Source organism: Periplaneta americana, chromosome 13, assembly GCF_040183065.1.
Source record: "Periplaneta americana isolate PAMFEO1 chromosome 13, P.americana_PAMFEO1_priV1, whole genome shotgun sequence".
In the NCBI taxonomy this organism is placed as follows: Eukaryota; Metazoa; Arthropoda; class Insecta; order Blattodea; family Blattidae; genus Periplaneta; species Periplaneta americana.
The window spans coordinates 97,978,938-97,998,081 of record NC_091129.1 but is presented as its reverse complement, the minus strand read 5'-3'; positions in this window follow the sequence as shown (position 1 = coordinate 97,998,081).

The following is a 19,144-nucleotide window of genomic DNA, read 5'->3' as shown; positions in this document are numbered from 1 at the left end:
TATTCCCATAACTTTTTCGGAAATCATGAAAAATGTTTTTAGACCTAAAATGTCTTACCAGCTAGGCAAGAGACATTATGAAAGCAAACAGGTTGATTCCAAAGCTGGAACTAATATTTTGTCGCAATTTTGCTGTAAGGAAGAGTCAGTTTGTTTTTCAGTAGCCAGACTCTAATTCTAATTGAATACAAGAGATGTTTTGAAAATTAGCTCTTCATTTGATGAGTTTTGTTTTGTCTTTCATGGAGTAATGTAGTCTGGAGCGCTTTTTTCAGCCTTATGAACATTTATTGGACTGCTGACAAGTACCATGCTTCCCTAAATTTAAAGCATTAATAGTTACTAAAACCCATTTCAGTCTCTCTTGTATTGACTTGGATACAAACTCAAAAGAAAATATTACAAATCCATAGTTCTGAGAAGTACCTGCAACATGACTTACGGGTTATCAACTTATATATACAGTATATATATTTTGATGTCGTTGCACTAGCATTAAAATTATAAACACATTTAATATTTATTCTTATTTCTTCTATCACAACAGCACAAATATGCAATTGTAATTGCCTGAATTTTAGTTTGTATAATTTGTGTTTGATATCTCACATCCAAGAAGTATTCCTGTCTTTTAATTCTAAAATATGATCACACTGTCCATGGTACTCATTTCTATTAGGGGTTGAGTGAATATTAGGGCCATAATCGGTCGGAAGAATTAGGTCAATTTAAAAAAGTCCATGAATCCATCGAGAATAAATCCCGCGATCTTTCGCTTGCAGTGCATAGTCTTAAAACGCGACGATACGCTCATCCCCGTCTTTAGTACAATAATAATAATAATAATAATAATAATAATAATAATAATAATAATAATAATAATAATAATAATAATAATAACAGTAAGAATAATAAAACAAGTAATAGTAAGAATAATAAAACCAGTAATAGTAATAAAATAGTAGTAATAGTGATACTTACTTACAAATGGTTTTTTAAGGAAAACTGAGGTTCATTGCCGCCCTCACATAAGCCCGCCATCGGTCCCTATCCTAAGCAAGATTAATCCAGTCTCTATCATCATATCCCACCTCCCTCAAATCCATTTTTAATAGTAGTAGTAGTGGTGGTGGTGGTGGTGGTGGTGGTGGTGGTGGTGGTGGTAGCAGTAGTAAGTAGTAGTAGCAGCAGCAGCAGCAGCAGCAGCAGCAGCAGCAGCAGTAGTAGTAGTAGTAGTAGTAGTAGTAGTAGTAGTAGTAGTAGTAGTAGTAGTAGTAGTAGTAGATTCCGGCAGAATGATCTACCCGATGAGAAATATAAATAACAAGGGGAACATAGATCCTATTCAAAATTTTATTTTACCATCGTACAGAAGAATGTTTACCATTTTAACATCTCTTTGTTTTAAAGATAATATCGTCCAAATGCTTGCCTTCACGAGCTATACACTCCTCACACAATGACTGTGCGTTCTTCTTCCTCAAAAAAGCATGGCGCTATTACTTGAAATTGTACAACAGCATACCAAACAGTAACACTGTAAGAAGGTCGCTGATGCATCTCTCGAAGGTTTTCTGGGCACCAATATTGAATGTTACTTTTGTTGACGCAGCCCTGCAAATGAAAATGAGCTTAGTCATTACTGAGCACAACAGCATCGCCTGGAACATTTTCCAATATGGTCTCGCAAGCATCTTGACGGTTGAGCCAGCCACGTTGCCGAAATTCCAGAACCACCACAACTTTGTAAGGATGGAACTTGACGTGTAGGTGTAAGATTCGTCTAACACTCTGATCAGATATTTCCAATACCAGAGCATGTTTAGTGACTGAACGTCGTGGAGATGTGTTAACAGCATGCCTCGCTGCTGCGATATTCTCGGAGCCCGAACGTTGCGACATCTACCGTACGACTTCTGTTTGAAAGTAGAACCTTATGTCTGACATTTCTCACCCATATCAATAGGGTTTTCCTATCAGGAATTATCTCATGTCGACCTACTCTAAAATGAGTACGAAATTGCCACAGCAATGCAATGACAGTCACCATTTTCTTAAAAATGCTCCACAACAAAATGCACGATGTTCACCTGTCCACGCCATGATGGTAACTGAAATGGAATGGCTTGTGCTACTCAAAGATATAATTATGCCACTCAAGCGCAACTATCAAGAAACCTGTATGGCGGCCAATTCAATCCGGGGGGATCATTCTACGGACCTTGCACAAAGGTAAAACCGCAGACTCGATTTTATCCTCAGTACAAATATGTATACTAACACTATTTTTTAATTACATTGATCTGGAATCTTTCCACTTACATTATTTTGATTTTCATGCTATTTTTTGACCCCGTTTCCGCATATTCTTCAGTTTTATTTATCTCAGTTACTCAAATGTTTTTATTTACTTACAATTTTTAAACCTTCTGATAGAACTTCAATTCGTTTTCTTGTAGGCCTATACCAGTCATGTCAATTGATGCCCATAGGAGCAAGCGCGCGCTTTAGAGCTCAGGAGAGCCTGAGCGCTTTACAACGGAAAGGAAAGAGACAGACGAAAGAGGTAGTAGCTATATGCTGCTTGGTCGAGCTATATTCAGGGATGGCCAGCACTGATTCAATGGATAAAGGGAAGAGAACTTATTAAAAATGTATCCATGTTAATTTTTAGATTTGTCTGAGAAATATAAGTGCATTATAAAAATGTAAGTTTTAATTTTAATGCTCATTTTTCACAAGTTTCATTTTTTTATTCAAAAGAAATATTTTCTCAACTTTTTTTTTTTTTATAGAAAAGTGAAATTTTCAGATATAGCCTATTAATTTAATAGCCTTCCAGAATGTTTTCATAAATCGAATATACCGTAAATACGTATTACTGAAGATAGTGTATTGAAAGTTTTGAAAATGTTGAAAATATTCGCATGGAAATTGTTTGTAAGGAAATGAATTAACAAAGCAACTACCGTTACATCATAAGCAAAAGATACGTGCCCATGTGTTGTAAAAATGTCAGCTCTATAGCTTCAGCGCATTTCGAGAAAATAATTTAGGCCTAATATTCTGATGACAGGAAGTTGCTCACCAATATCACCTTAAAAGCATAATGCGATAAGAATTTTGTCATGTAATGTTAGTTACACTTAAAACTTATACAGCACCTAGGTAACTTTGCTTTGTACTATAATATTGTTTTGATTGGTTTATTGATTACTTTTATAAGGCTAAAAGTATCATCAATATCAATTCCAACTTATCCCTCACTCCATACACTATTCTCTTTAACATGTTTCAAGCTGTCCAGGAAGCTGAACAAATCATTTGTCTTTCAATGCACTTAAGAAGTAGAAGGTTTGACATTTTGTTCTTGGAAGTTTATAGGAGAAAGGATTTCCTAAATTACCATCTGGTCATTTTAAAATTACATTTTCTTTTGGAAGTTCTAGTTTTAGGTTCACTATAACCGAAGTGAGGGTTCACTATAAACGGAAATATTAAGGCAACCTACTTTTTAATGTGTGCGGGTCGGAACCAACGATTTAGGTTCACTATAACCGAGTTCACTATATCCAGAGCAGACTGTACTACTGACTTCTATTTATCTCAAATAAAAACTTTTTTCACAACGAAAAAAACACTGCGAACTTCTGCAACAACCCAATACAAGTTTTGGACTACTCGACCGGAGGGCAAGAATAAAAAGAGCAGGGAGAGGTGTGAAGCGTTTGTTAGACCACACTTTGTTTGCCGCTACTGAAGGATCATGATGATTTATCTTATTTCACTATTACTCCATTTTCGTTCTATCAAAATCTTATCGCGTCTGAATGTAGTTGCACGTCGATTGGAGAATTGCTGTTTACGCGGGGATCGCATGGCGAGTATTGACGTTTCGTACCAAATTCAAACATTGGTGTTAATTTTCTTGGTCTCGTCGGAACTGCAAAATGTAAACTGGGGCGTTAATTTAATGGGCCTTATCATGAGTAGTGTCCTTCATTATGCGGAGCTGAATCTGCTGCGTCCGAGCGAGAGCTCATTCATCTCCATCGTCGGGGGTGTGTGTGTGGCACGCCATCACTCATCGCACCCTCGTCACACATGGACCTGATCCAGGTCACAGCTCTGACCCAACCGGCGGGTGATTCAGGGAAGGAGCGCAGCAGCTAATCTGATCTCACGGATCACATTATTATTTTTAAGTTATTATTATTATTATTGTAACAATAAAAATACTACTAATATTGATACCAATAATAATAACAATAATAATAATAATAATAATAATAATAATAATAATAATAATAATAGTAGTAATAATAATCTTAGAAAAAACAGAATACATTACCTGCAACAAACTAGCATCAAAATATATGGAAACCAAATATGGTAAAATTAAACTGAATCTCACAATTTAAATATCTTGGTGAAACGATTCAGGAAAATAGAGTTGAAACAAAATTGAACGAAATTAGATGCCAAAAAATGGAGACAGCATATCGGCTCAATCAAAATATTTGTAACAAAAAGTGCATATCTAAACATGCAAAGTTAAGACATTATAACACTCTCATTAAGTCAGAAAGTCTCTATGGAGCAGAAACGTTGATTTTAAATAGAAAAACGGATATCGAAAACATTGAGAAAAAAAATGCAAAATCATGAAAAAATTTTAGGCCCAAAAGTCACAGGTGAAAAATATAGCCTCAGAAGTAAACAAGAAATAAATAGTACATTATGCAACGAGCCTATAATGATAGTAATTAAGACGCAAGTATGGATATTTATGAAACGAGCGCAAGCGAGTTTCATAATATTCATACGAGTATCTTAATTACCATTATAGGCAAGTTTCATACGACTTTTTATGCTCGACCATATTTCTAACTTGAAATTATTCAGATGTATACATTTTATTTGTATCTGACAAGATCGGGAGTGACCTTGTTCTAGGTCGTGAATTGTGAGATGTACGCAGACGCGAAACTATTGATTTTTTCCGAGGAACAATAATGTCATTGATCTTGATATAATCCCGTTAAACTTGATATAACCTTGATTATTGAATTCGACATTGAAAAAGAGATGACAAATTGAATTTATTTGAATATTGTTTACAATTAACGCTAATTATTATAGTAACAGAACATAACCTTCTGCGACAGTATTGGATTTCCAGCCTCCGTGACTTTTCGCTAATAAAATTCTCTTTCGATTGCATATCCGAGAATAATCGATCCTTGCGGTTTTATAACGGTACAAAGCTGACTTGTCATTGGCTGAACACCTGTAAGCTGAGTTGTCATTGGCTGAACATCTGTACTTTAATGAGTACAGTAGGTGTACTTTAATGACATGCATTAAAGGACTGCTACCAGGTTACTACATTTCGGCATGGTCGAGCATAAAAAAATTATGTTAGTGATATTAGAAAACGAAGGTTAAAATTTTGCGGACATATAAAAAGAATGAACTCCTACAGACTCGCGAAACAATTAGTTGAATTATATGAAAATAAGAGTGAAGCACAAACAGAAACTATAAAATTGATTGGCGAAATAAAAGTAACTTAAAATTGGCCGGAATCACGCAAGAAGACATCTTAAACAGAGAGATCTTTAGAATCAAAGTTCATAAATGGCAAGTTGACAAAGAGGAAAAACCGAAGAAATAGACAAGAACACCGTGGACTGAAGAGAAGAAAGAAGTCCACAGCCAAAGAATGAGACGCCTATGAACAAAAAGAAACTCAAAGAAACGCCTCTGCGTACTTTGTGTAGTCCTAAATGGGCTTATTCGCAACTAATAATAATAATAATAATAATAATAATAATAATAATAATAATAATAATAATAATAAAAGTTTACAAAACAAATGTTACAGCATTCAGTACAAACTCCACTTTTGTCGGATTTAAATACATTAAGATACAGATTAACGCAGCTGATGGCCACCAACGTAGTTCAGGCGTAGGTTCGATTCCCGCTTGGACTGATACATGCTTGTGTTTTTTTTCTGAGGTTTCCCCCAACCGTTAGACCAGTGGTAGGCATTTTTATACCTTTTTATCATCCTATAGTGAAAATTTGTTCCAATTGAATTGTTTTCGACATCCCAATGACTTTTAAGTTCTTCAAACTGTCCCAGCTTCAGTGTCAGTACCTACATACTAAACTTTCAACCGGTCGTAAATAGACAGCGCAGTGGATAGATGCGATAGCCGGTTCCCCCATCTTCGCCCAATACTCTATCAATTAACCCGTATCTCTCTGACTTGGACCTGAACTTCAAAGTTTAATTATTACTAATATTGTAAAGTAAAGTGAACTAAATGGAACTGGAACGAAAATTTTCTTAATCGGAGTTCGCCACCCATCGTGACCTCCAATTTTTTCTATGATGAGTCTGGGTGGATTCTATAAACATTTTTTGGGTAGGCCTGTTGACGGGAATTGAACTCGAGGGCTCCTGGCTCACAAACATTACATATGGAGGTGTCATAATTATCATCACCATAATCGTCATTATCATTATCATCGACGTTTTTTAATGACTGAACTCTGTAAATAAACAGATATAAGGTACCACACATCAGTTTTCCAATATCACGGATGCGGACAATGAAATACGTATACAGGGTAGAAGTGATATAACTGTGCAGAATGGAGTAATATAATCTATTAAAATAAATAAAAACCTGTTACGCGTTTTGCAATTATGTGTATGATTTATTAGAAAATTAAGAGTGAAAATCTATGCAGTTTGGCAAGAACGTATCACCGGCTCACGTACGAAAACGCACATTCACTCAGTCTGAATATCAGCGTTCCGTCCCTTTTGCCATTGCAGTAAGGTTGCCAGACTTTCTATAATGGCAGAAAATATCGATATTCGTTAATTTTTTTATTTAATTTGGAAGAAAACCGTCCATTTTATTGAAGAACTGCAAAGGGATAAATTATTCCTCATTAGTTTGTCTAATGAAAAGAGTGAATTCAGAATCGTGCGGACAGTGCTTATCGAGTAAAATAGTGATAACATTTAGGGAAACAATTTTTTCCAATAAAGTATTCATTTGGGACTAATATAATATTAGAATATTTTGTTGTAGACATATTCTATCCAAGGAATAAGCTGTTAAAATATGCACAATTAAATTACGTCCTTGACCAAGGCGATATTCGAACGAATATTTTATGTAACGTCAAAACAAACAAACAAACATACATACATACATACATACATACATACATACATACATACATACATACATACATACATACATACATACATAGTATTCTGTCCAAAGACAGGTCCTTCACTGCAAACTCAGAATTTTTCAATCTTTCCTATTTTCTGCCTACCTCTTAGTCTCCGCACATGATCCATATATCTTAATGTTGTCTATCATCTGATATATTCTTCTGCCTCGAAATCATCTTCCGTTCACCATTTCTTCCAGTAAGTCCTTTAGTAGGCAGTTCCTTCTCAGCCAATGATCCAACCAATTCCCTTTTCTCTTTCTGATCAGTTTCAGCATCATTCTTTCTTCACTCACTCTTTCCAACACAGCTTCGTTTCAACTGTGCCTTAGATTTGCGTGAACATACATACATACATAGTATTCTGTCCAAAGACAGGTCCTTCACTGCAAACTCAGAATTTTTCAATCTTTCCTATTTTCTGCCTACCTCTTAGTCTCCGCACATGATCCATATATCTTAATGTTGTCTATCATATGATATATTCTTCTGCCTCGAAATCATCTTCCGTTCACCATTTCTTCCAGTGAGTCCTTTAGTAGGCAGTTCCTTCTCAGCCAATGACCCAACCAATTCCCATTTCTCTTTCTGATCAGTTTCAGGATCTTTCTTTCTTCACTCACTCTTTCCAACACAGCTTCGTTTCAACTGTGCCTTAGATTTGCGTGAACGAATAACGGTAGAGATACAGTATACATTTCGAAAATGTGATTATAAATTTTGAGTGTTTCCTATAATGAAAGTGAAAATATATCATGTAAAGATACTTGAGAAAGAAAGAAAGCCTAAACAGGAAAAAATGTAGGAAGAAAAAACAAGAAAGGACGAATGAAGTAAAGGAAGAAAGGAAAAAGGAAGATAAATTGAAGGAAATAGAATGCTAGGAATTCTTCAGTTTGCTATGAAATGGTATTTCTTTCAACTGCGCTTCCCTGAAGGTGAAATATTAATAAAGGAAAGCTGATGTATAAAGCAAATTAACTTTCCTTCCAAGATAGTTCTAGTACTAGACGTTCTTCCGGGTTAGAAATATGACTTAGAACTATGTACGACGTATTTTTAGTAAATAAAGGGGAAGTTTTTTTCTCTCTCCAGCAATTTTTGCAGCCTGTTAAGTTGAGCACGCGCATAGAGTTTCAACTGTTTCTGTGCCAACGAGCAGCAGGTTATCGTGGCCATGGCAACACATCTGTCAGATAAACCCGTGCACAATAGGCAGGAATTTCATATTTCATTCCCAGTCTCGTATCTGAGAGCCACAAAACAACACAAAAAGTAGACCAACCAATCGTAATTCTACCATTGGACTCACGTCTGTTTCTAGCTGGAATAATAAGTTTGGGCACGTGAATTATGCCTGCGACATTTCTATTAGTTCTAGCGTAAATTAATGCTGGTAATGGATGAATTTGTGCTGCGGAATCCCATTTTAATGTAGGATTTTATTACATGAAGTTTGTCCTTTCTTTTCTACTCCAGGGCGAATAAAAATTGATCTTTCAGTATTGTGGCTTACTGATTCTACCCATTTGTGTCCCATCCAGTGGGATTAAACAGTCAACCAAGAGAAACGCATAGAATTGCATAGAATATGATATACTTACTAATACAGGGCTCCCACAATGAACTTTTTCGTTTCGAACACATATAACATGTTTAATAAACTTTATAAAACTGGTAGGCAATAGAAAGAGGAACTCAAAGTGTTTCAGTATCTTACCTCAAAGATAACACGGCACACATCTAACTTGTAGTCGAATTCCTCCCAGCTACGTTCAAGCATATGAATCCTCTAGACCAGTGATGTCAAAGCAAGCGCATTTTTCTGACCTTGACGTCGCGTGCGGGCAGCAAGCGCTAAGTATGGAAAGAGGAAGGGTTGTGTATATGAATAAGCAACCTGTTGGATTAAGGAAACAGTGGTGCACAAACTTCAAACGGAACGTGAAATTTTATGTCGTTATTTTTATATGGCTTCTTTCTGTTTAATATTATCTATATTGTCTGTAAAACAAAAGTACTAACAATGATTTCTTAATATGGCACTTGTGTTTTAAATGTTAATAACATAATAGAGAGTTAAGTAGGAATATACACTTAAATTCCATAGTAGTATAATTATACTATAGTAAGTGAATGAAACACATCATTCATAAAGAAAGTGATATTCCAAAGAAAGAGCTTGAGTATGACATGATAAGTTGGAATTTATATTGATGGTATCTTTAGCCTTACAAAAGTAATCAATAAACTAATCAAAACAATATTACAGCACAAAGCAAAGTTACCTAGGTACTTTATCTGTTTTAAGTGTAACTAATATTACATAACAAAACTCTTATCGCAGTATGCTTTTAAGGTGATATTTGTGAGCAACTTCCTATCATCAGGATATTAAATTATTTTCTCGAAATGTGCTGAAGCTATAGAGCTGACATTTATGATGTAACAGTAGTTGCTTTGTTAATTCATTTCCTTACAAACAATTTCCATGCGAATATTTTCAAAAATTTCAATACACTATCTTCAGTAATACGTATATACGGTATATTAGATTTACGAAAATATTCTGTAAGGCTACTAAATAAATAGGCCTATACCTGAAAATTTCACTTTTCTATACGAAAAGTTGAGAAAATATTTCTTTTGAATAAAATAATCAAACTTGTGAAAAATGAGCATTAAAATTAAAACTTACATTCTTATAATGCACTCATACTTCTCAGGAAAATGTAAAAATTAACATGGATACAGTTTTAATAACTTCTCTTCCCTTTATCTATTGAATCAGTGCTGGCCATCCCTGAATATAGCTCGACCAAGCGGCATATACTACTTCTTTCGTTTGTAGCTTTCCTTTACGCTGTAAAGCGCTCAGGTTCTTCTGAGCTCTAAAGCGCGCGCTTGCTCCTGTGGGCATCAATTTATATGCCTGCTCTAGATTCAAAACCCCCCTAAAAACCATTTTGTTCATAATTGAGTTATGCCCACTGTTACTTGCTAAGAATGAATTCTAATGATTAATATATTTTAAATTCAAAAAGCCACTAAATTTAAAGCAAAAGGTTTGTTAAAAGTCACTGTTAGGTTGAAAATTCCCTCTATTTGCCACCAGTTACTGTCAAAAATCCTTCAATTTGTGAAAGTGGACATAGGGGATTTTGAATCTATAGGATTCATATCACGATCGACAGATGCGATGGCTCCTGCAATGGGCGCTCGTAGATCAAACATGGTTTGTGTTAAGAGTGATACGTAGACTCTGAGGGTTATTTTACGACGCTGTATCAACATCTAGGTTATTTAGCGTCTGAATGATGTGAAGGTGATAATGCCAGTGAAATGAGTACGGGGTCCAGCACCGAAAGTTACCCAGCATTTGCTCGTATTGGGTTGAGGGAAAACCCCGGAAGAAACCTCAACCAGGTAACTTGCCCCGACCGGGATTCGAACCCGGGCCACCTGGTTTCGCGGCCAGACGCGCTGACCGTTACTCCACAGGTGTGGACCGTAGACTCTGTCTTTAACATATCCCTACATGAAAAAAATCAAGTATTATCAGGTCTGGAAAACGCGGAGTTCAACAAAGTTCATGGTCGTTGCGACCAGCACGACCAATCCACCTGTTTTGATAATCGGTTAGAATCTTCCATACAGTCGACTTCGGTATTTGCAGCTCCTTGCTGGCTATGATGGCAGATTTTCGCGAACTACGTGAGAAATTTTCATGGACACGCTTAACTGTTTCCTCGCTTACTGGCGGGCTTCCGGTTGATTTCATCTTACAACTGCAACCCCTTGCCTTGAAATAGGAGTACCACTTTGTGAATTGTAGGTCCAGTGGGTGGTTCTGCACTAAACCTTGTTCGGAAATTTCATTGGACAATAATAACACTGGTCGACGAAATTCAACATATTTTTTGTTAAAAGATAAATAATGGATGATTCTTATAGTATTTTTCCTGCAGAATTCAGATCTATTTTATCTTTTATTTTTCTATCACCCAGAAGGAAGGGATTGTAGTTCTTACGTAATAAGTGCCTGAGATACGTCATGCACAATAATAATTATCGGCATTAAATAAATTGCAATGAATTTGTATAGCAACTTCTAGAAAAGACAAAGGAATAAGACACAAACATTATTTGAAAATTGAAATATTTGTGATATACAATTATTATTTTATGGCTGTTTACCAATAAATTGATAGTCCTTCACGTTAAATAATATAATATAGGAAAACAATGTGTACTCTATTTGTATTACATTGCGTCACTAAGCATTGGAAGAAGGAAAGAAATAGTGGCACGTAAATATGAGCATACATTATACACACTGAAAAAGAAAAAGAAAATTATTTTCTAAGTTTTTATTTATACATCTTGATTACACAACTTTTAACACTATATCACTTTGGAACATGTATTATATGTCTTTCTCGTGTTAAATTCTATCGTACCTGGTTAACATACACGTTACAAAGAACACATCACAGCCATAACAAAATTACAAAACACATCCACATATGCAGAACACGTCACAAATGCTAACCACACCTACAGAGACATCAACACAGACATGGAAATTCTATACATCCAACCAAAAAGCCAGAAACTAAACACACTAGAACAATACGAAATATACAGACACACAAAAACACATCCAAATGAAGTTCTCAACAAACAACTCAATTTCAGAACACACACACTCTTTGACTCCACATAACACTACACAAACACACCCCCACAAGAAACAAAACAAAAAGCGCCAAAACCAGTTCTGAAGAAGGCCCATAACAGACCAAAACATGTTAACCAGGTACGATAGCATTTAACACGAAAAATACATATAATACATATTCCGAAGCTTTTATTTAATTGGTTATTTATTGCAATTGCAATGTGTATAATGTTAAAACACATTTTCGTAAATTACAAGCGTTCATTTTTCTCATTTGAAGGATCTGCTGCATACGTTTGACATTTATTTTTAGATATAACATTCTCTATGTCAGTTAATATTACATTAGCAGTTGCAATTCTTAGAACTGAACATAAATTATGGTCTATCAGTCGACTTCTTAGACTAGATTTGTTAACGTTCATAAAATAAATAACTGTTTGCATCTCTACGTACACCTTTCTCCTCGTTTTCTCATTGTTATCTCATGCACGTTCGTCATTTGACTGAGAGTTGATTTGAAACAGTACACGCTTTTTGACTCCGTCTTGGATAAGCTCTGCTGCTTTGGAAACAGACGCCTGTCTCTTTCGAATGTGCACGAAGGCGTAATCAATTTCTAAACAGCCTCTTGCCGTTTAACAACGTAATTTTCTCTAGGCGACACGGATTACTCCACCTTGTTTGCAAGGTAATTCAGTTAGTGCAGAAATGCGGAAGGATTTTGGAGGAGTTAATGGCGTATGGATTAACCATCCTTAAGCCGGTAAAGTGATTTGGCAGTTTTCAGAGTCAGTGCATCGGAGATGAAGAGGAAGACTTGATATTTTTTTTATAAAAACTTTCAGTTCAGCGACATTTCTTTACTCCTTTCAGTAATAAACCTAAACAGAGCTTTCATTACTTAATTAGCGATGCAAAATGGCGGCTCTTTTCACCAAAATAGCTGAGGTTATTCAACTACATCATGGTGAGAGGATTCATAAGAGGTGGGATGGGATTTGGAACAGTAACGTGTCAAATATGAAATGAATAACGTACCATTTAAAGAGATAGGACTGTATGCGCATAAATGTTATATAATTGGGCCAGCGAACATTATATTTTACCATTGAAAATGTGTTCTTGGAATTAATTAAATTTCTAACATACATTACATACAATACACATAGGTACATACATACATAGCCTACATGCATACAGGCACATACATACATACATACATACAGACATACACACAAACACATACATACATACATACATACATACATACATACATACATACATACATACATACACACACACATACATACATACATACATACATACATACATACATACATACATACATACATACATACATACATACGTCTTATTACATGGTATGGTATCATTATATATTGCTTTTTGATTATCTTATTTAATGTGATGACTCATTGTTGTAAATTCACTTGCTTTCCTGAGAATGCCACGCTCATTTTGTACGGCGTTTACGATTTGGAGAATACAAAATGGGGGAATAAATTATAGAAAATAAATTTAAAATACATTTTTCCACTTCCTGCGCAAAGCAAAGGAAAAAAAAACCCTGTTCCACAAACATGTGCAAATTTGTTGAATTACACCAAACAATCCTTATAATCAGTGTTGTTCAATAAAACTTAAAAAATAAAAAGTTATAAGTAGGGCTTCGATTTCTATGACATGTTACGTTTTTATCCTGATCTCTTTTTACATATACATGCACTGTAATTATCTTCAGGAAATAGTATTGTCACTTCAGACCAATATACTTTAATTTTGTTAATTCGGCCATAGAAGACGATGATATTATTATGAGTCATACAGAGAATGAAATTCATGACCGTAAAAAATGCTGCTTGAAAGCAACATCATATAAGTAGTAAAATTTGATTTGTTATATTGAATTACTTCAGCGTTACAATTACTTGTTTGTTAAAATGTGTATATGATAACGTTATGCAATTTGTGTTCTTTTGTTTTGTGTGTCTTTTTAATATAATTTCAATTAATGCTCCGTCATAAATGTTGTAACTAAAACCTTGTGCATCCCTCGTGTTTATCGTACTGCTCTTCCTCCCCCACACGTTACCTGCACTTTGTTTAGGTTTTCACTGTGCCTAAACGAGACGCTCTACTATATGTGAATGAGGGCAGAGGACTACCTTGCCAGTTGCTTTGTTCTATCCTGTATGCACATAACTTAAGAGGTTAGGTTAGGTTAGGTTAGGTAAGGTTAGGTTAGGTTAGGTAAGTTGTAATCTGAAGCCATGATATAATTTCTCATAATTAATGCATTTCAAACTGCACGTTTTTCTGGAAAACTATTCAAAACATAGCAAAATGGTATTATTTGCTCCAATATTCTTAGAACTACAGTATGTACGGATCATTATAAGTATTTTCTTTCAGTTTTAATTTTGTTTTTCTCGCTATCTCTCTTTCTATTAATACCTTAGCTTCTCACATATTCCAATTTGAAAATTATTTCACTTCTTTGCAATTAAGCCAATTCTACTGCCATCATTTCCCTTTTAAAAAATCTGCACTTAATACCCATATTTCACTTTCAAATCTAAATACATCAATGTATTTGTAATGTAATATCTACTATGTATTTATACCTAATGTCTTTTTTATGTCGTATGTATGAAACTTCCATGTAATATGTCAGTTTTGTGATAAATATGTATGTAATTTCTATGTAATATATTTTTATATGTCATATGTGTGTAATTTTTATGTACTATGTATTTTTTTCTGTCGTGTCTACATTAGCTATGTATTTGTAATATGTCTGTTCTTATGCAACATGTTTGTTTTTGTATCTCTTTAATTTATGTTTAACATTCTTTATTATTATTATTAGTATTATTATTATTATTATTATTATTATTATTATTATTATTATTATTATTAAACATGTACTTCTTTATATGTAATATGTTTTTATGTCATATTTATGTAATTTTATGTAATACGTCTGCTTTTATAGCTATCATATATATGTTTCTGTGTGTAATATATTCTACATACTTAGGTATGTACTTGCATGTGATATAAATGTCTGTTTGGAAGTTATATGTGTTCGTTAGTAACATTTGTGTACTTATTTGTATCCGAAATGTATTTAATTATAACTTTAATATACCTTATGGTAAAATAGGGTTCAATAAATTTGGATATTAAAAAAAGACTTAAGAGATAATGTTCCTCTACTTCGAACTGTAGTTGTAAGCAATGTTACATAATTTTTACTTACATTGTATAATATTACAAAGACTTGTAGATAGTGCAGTCTGTGTTGTAATGTTGAATTTCGAAATTAATATAAATTTTTTGGACAATCTTTTTAATAATTGAAGTTCTGGATAGCCAAATGTTTTGAGAGACGGAGGGAGTGATTTAGGATACTTTATATTTCCCCTTTGGATGCATGGTTTACTAGAAAGTCTGTATTAACAGTACACTATAAATTATATTTTGATAAAAACTCTTTCACTCTCCATGCGTCTCTAGCGAAGAAGTGTAAAATTCGCACACTGTACGTAAATGAGATGTTTTCTACAGCTGGTTCATTGTCACAGGCTCTGCGTCGTCGTCGTCGTCGTTATTATAACGAGTAAATTCGTATCGCCGACAGCTGTCGCACTGTAGCATTTTATGATGCAATATTTTATTTGGAGTTCTTGTAGCAAAGTTAGGAATGAAAGGAGGACTGGAGACTAAGAAGCTTGTCTGGCTATACTCTAGTCAATGACAATGAAGAATATGAGAAGTTAAAACTTTAAGCCATGTCAAAACTTTCTTCGGAGTGAATAATACAAGATCCCTTATTTAGTGAGACATAGACAAAAGCCGGCCTCTCTCCATGTACAACATTACAGCAGTTAACAGTTAAGAAATATGATTAAAAGTGGAGAGGCTTAGGTGGTTATGCGACACCAACAGCATCGTGTACATACTGTCTAATTAAACTTTTAAGCAATAACTTGAAACCTCTATTTTAACCAAATTTGTAATCTTCGGCAGTTCCACAGTTAGTATACAGCGTATTCCGAATCTCACCGGTGAGCAATCCTATGGCATCACGGTGTTCCGAATTCCACCGATGACGTCATTGATGCTCCACCGGTGTCGCACCGGTGCCATCAACTTGCAGAGGTGGTGGCAGTCTCCATCAGCCGCCATCAGTGAATCTGATTGGTTCTTGTATAAGGCGGGAATTAGCAGACGAATAACATCGTGCACTGTTGTGTCATGGCGGTGTGTTCTACTTTAGTTTTGCTGCATTGTTTGTAATGAGCACAACGTAAAAACAATATGTTAATGGCTTATGAACGAACATGTCAACGGACCCGTTATTACTACCGGTTCAAGAAATAAATTGTTTATGCTACCTTTTCTTTGAACGAGATGGCAGTACGAAAATTTCGCAAAATTTTGCTAGCGTAGCACAGACAACAACTTGTACAGTCGCCATGACAGCCATCGATCCTTCCAGCAGTTTTGTTCCTTATTTCGCTGCAACGTGACGTCATTAATGCCACCGGACCGGTGAGATTCGGAATACGCTGATACGCTGGCCGTGTGATAAGAGGTGCGCTGGTTCAAATCCGGTCGAGGACGATAAAAATCCTTTGCATATTTTTCTCCGAGAGGGAACTAAAGATATGTATGTATGTATGTATGTATGTATGTATGTATGTATGTATGTATGTATGTATGTATGTATGTATGTATGTATGTATGCATGCATGCATGTATGTATGTATGTATATTACTGCAAATGGGTAAATACCCGGTGACAGTGGTAACTAATTACACTCAATAATGACTATTAATAATAAACAAATAATAATAATAATAATAATAATAATAATAATAATAATTACAATTAATAATAAATTAATAATAATTAATGCTAATAATAATAAATAATAACAGTAATATAATAAAATTAACAAGGAGCATCCTAAATTAAATGAAGCACGATTACTTAAAATAACATTTAAAGTAAACCTAATTTGTATCTTAACTCTAAGTTCGAACTAAAACCTACTAGTGTGATATGTTCATGCATGCACAAGTACCTTTCAGCAATGCACTCATTTCACTGCCAGCTCACTCACCGCACTGGTACTACGACACATTTCACTGATACTAAGCTTATCCTCATTTCACAAACACTTCAAAAACATTTCACTGTTCAAATACTTTGCTTTACCACTAGAAACTATAAAATTTCACTTACACAAACACATTTCACTGACACAACACACTCCTTCACTGATACAACACTTCAAATAACAAAACAACAATTATACTCCTTAAATAGTGTGCATAATATACTACCGTCTATTAGTAAAGTCCTTAAGCCTATTTTTAAATAGCCTACATTTTTGGTTATTGGTAAAGCTTTAGTAAGTCTGCAGGTAAATTATTCCAATCCCTGATAGTACGATTGAGAAAAGAAAACTTTCAAGTGTCCGTCCTCTGTCTTCTTTCCCTTCTGTCCCATGTCATACTAAATACATAAAAAAGTCATAACGTAAGGTTTTAAATTAATAATTTAAAAAATTGCTTAAATCAGTATATAATGAAGTAAATACTTCAGGAGACGCGCTATTGAGTTCTGGTGAATTTTGATTATTTTCTTCATTTTTTAAAACATGATGCCAAAGATCTATGGCTTCTCGAGGAATACTGCAGTGAAGATTTCAACCCGATATCTTTATTCTAAGTTAGAAATTCAGTTTACCTCATATATAAAAATAATTACTATGAACAGAATGTATACTATAAACTTTAAAATGATTTTAATCCACCGCTGTGGTCTCGTGGTAGCGTCTTCGCTCCCGAACCCAACGGGCCGGGTTTCGATTCCCCATTTAGGACGAGGTTTTTTCGGGGTTTTTCCCTCACTCCTATGGATGAATATCAGGTAACTTTATCAGACGTATGGAAAAGCCACTAATTCTTGCCACTTCCTTTCCTCCCTCATCAACCTTTCTTCATCATTCTGGTTGTCTCAATTGGTTTTCAGATCGCGTTTGCGGCGGCCCTCCGAAGCCGCTGACTCTCTCGGCCGGTCTCCGTGGATATATTAAGATATGATAGCTGGTGGCCAGCAGCGGAACCCACTTCCCCCAGATGGAAGAGAGGGCTTACACCTCAGACCGTTAAGACGGGAGAGGGAGCTTACATCTCAGAACGTTCGAGGGGGAAATGTGGGGGTCTGCTGGCGTGGAATGGTACACGGATTTGGAAGGATGGCGGGACTGGTCGTCAGGGTATTAGCGGTTAGGTCGGTTCGGCGTAGGTGGGGTCGATGGGACTACGTAACCTCACAAAGACACCGGACTGACCAAAACGAGAATCATTTGCAATCGATAGGCCTATGTTGACTCGCATTACTGATGAGGTTTTCATGAATAGGTTCAACTTACAGAGATGTCGGATTGGCTTAAATTCGAATTATAGAGGTTAAATTTCCACAATATCCAGAAGGAATTTTCTCTCCAAAAATTCGATTTATCTATTGCTTTTTATTCAAATTGGTAATATTTTTGTTGTGCAGCGGAAGCGAACAGACTAAAACTTCAACAGTTTCTATTTATTAAAAGTTCGATTTATCCAGGTTCGATTGCATATTAATGTTATCTATCATCTCAGTTTATATCTATTTTAACACTAAAATGTCGTGTTTGTTTAATTTACAATAACTGTAATTTAGGTATAGATAGTATTCTTGAAACCTATTATTCAGAATAAAACAATTAAAGACTTATGAATTTAGACCTATTGTATTGTGAAGTAAAGAGCTGTGGAATACAGAGCTGAAAGAAAGCAGAAGCTTGTTACCCAATATGCTGTGTTAAATAACTATTTTCAAGGTAGACATTCGTTGTGTGCGTAAATTTAATTTTAATAAATAGAAGCTAATATACCAATTAAGTTTTATTGTGTTTGAATGTACATAGTGTATTAATTTATTAACATTTCTTAGGTATACAGTTGTAATAACCACTTTCATGTGTCAAAATAAAAACTAAGTTGTATGTTACCTACTTGACTAGTTTCAGCTTTGTCTCAGCCGATCTGATGATATTCTAATCTAGGATTAGTTTTTTTTTTATTTTGAGTATCACGATCTTCGTGACGCGGTATTTTTGT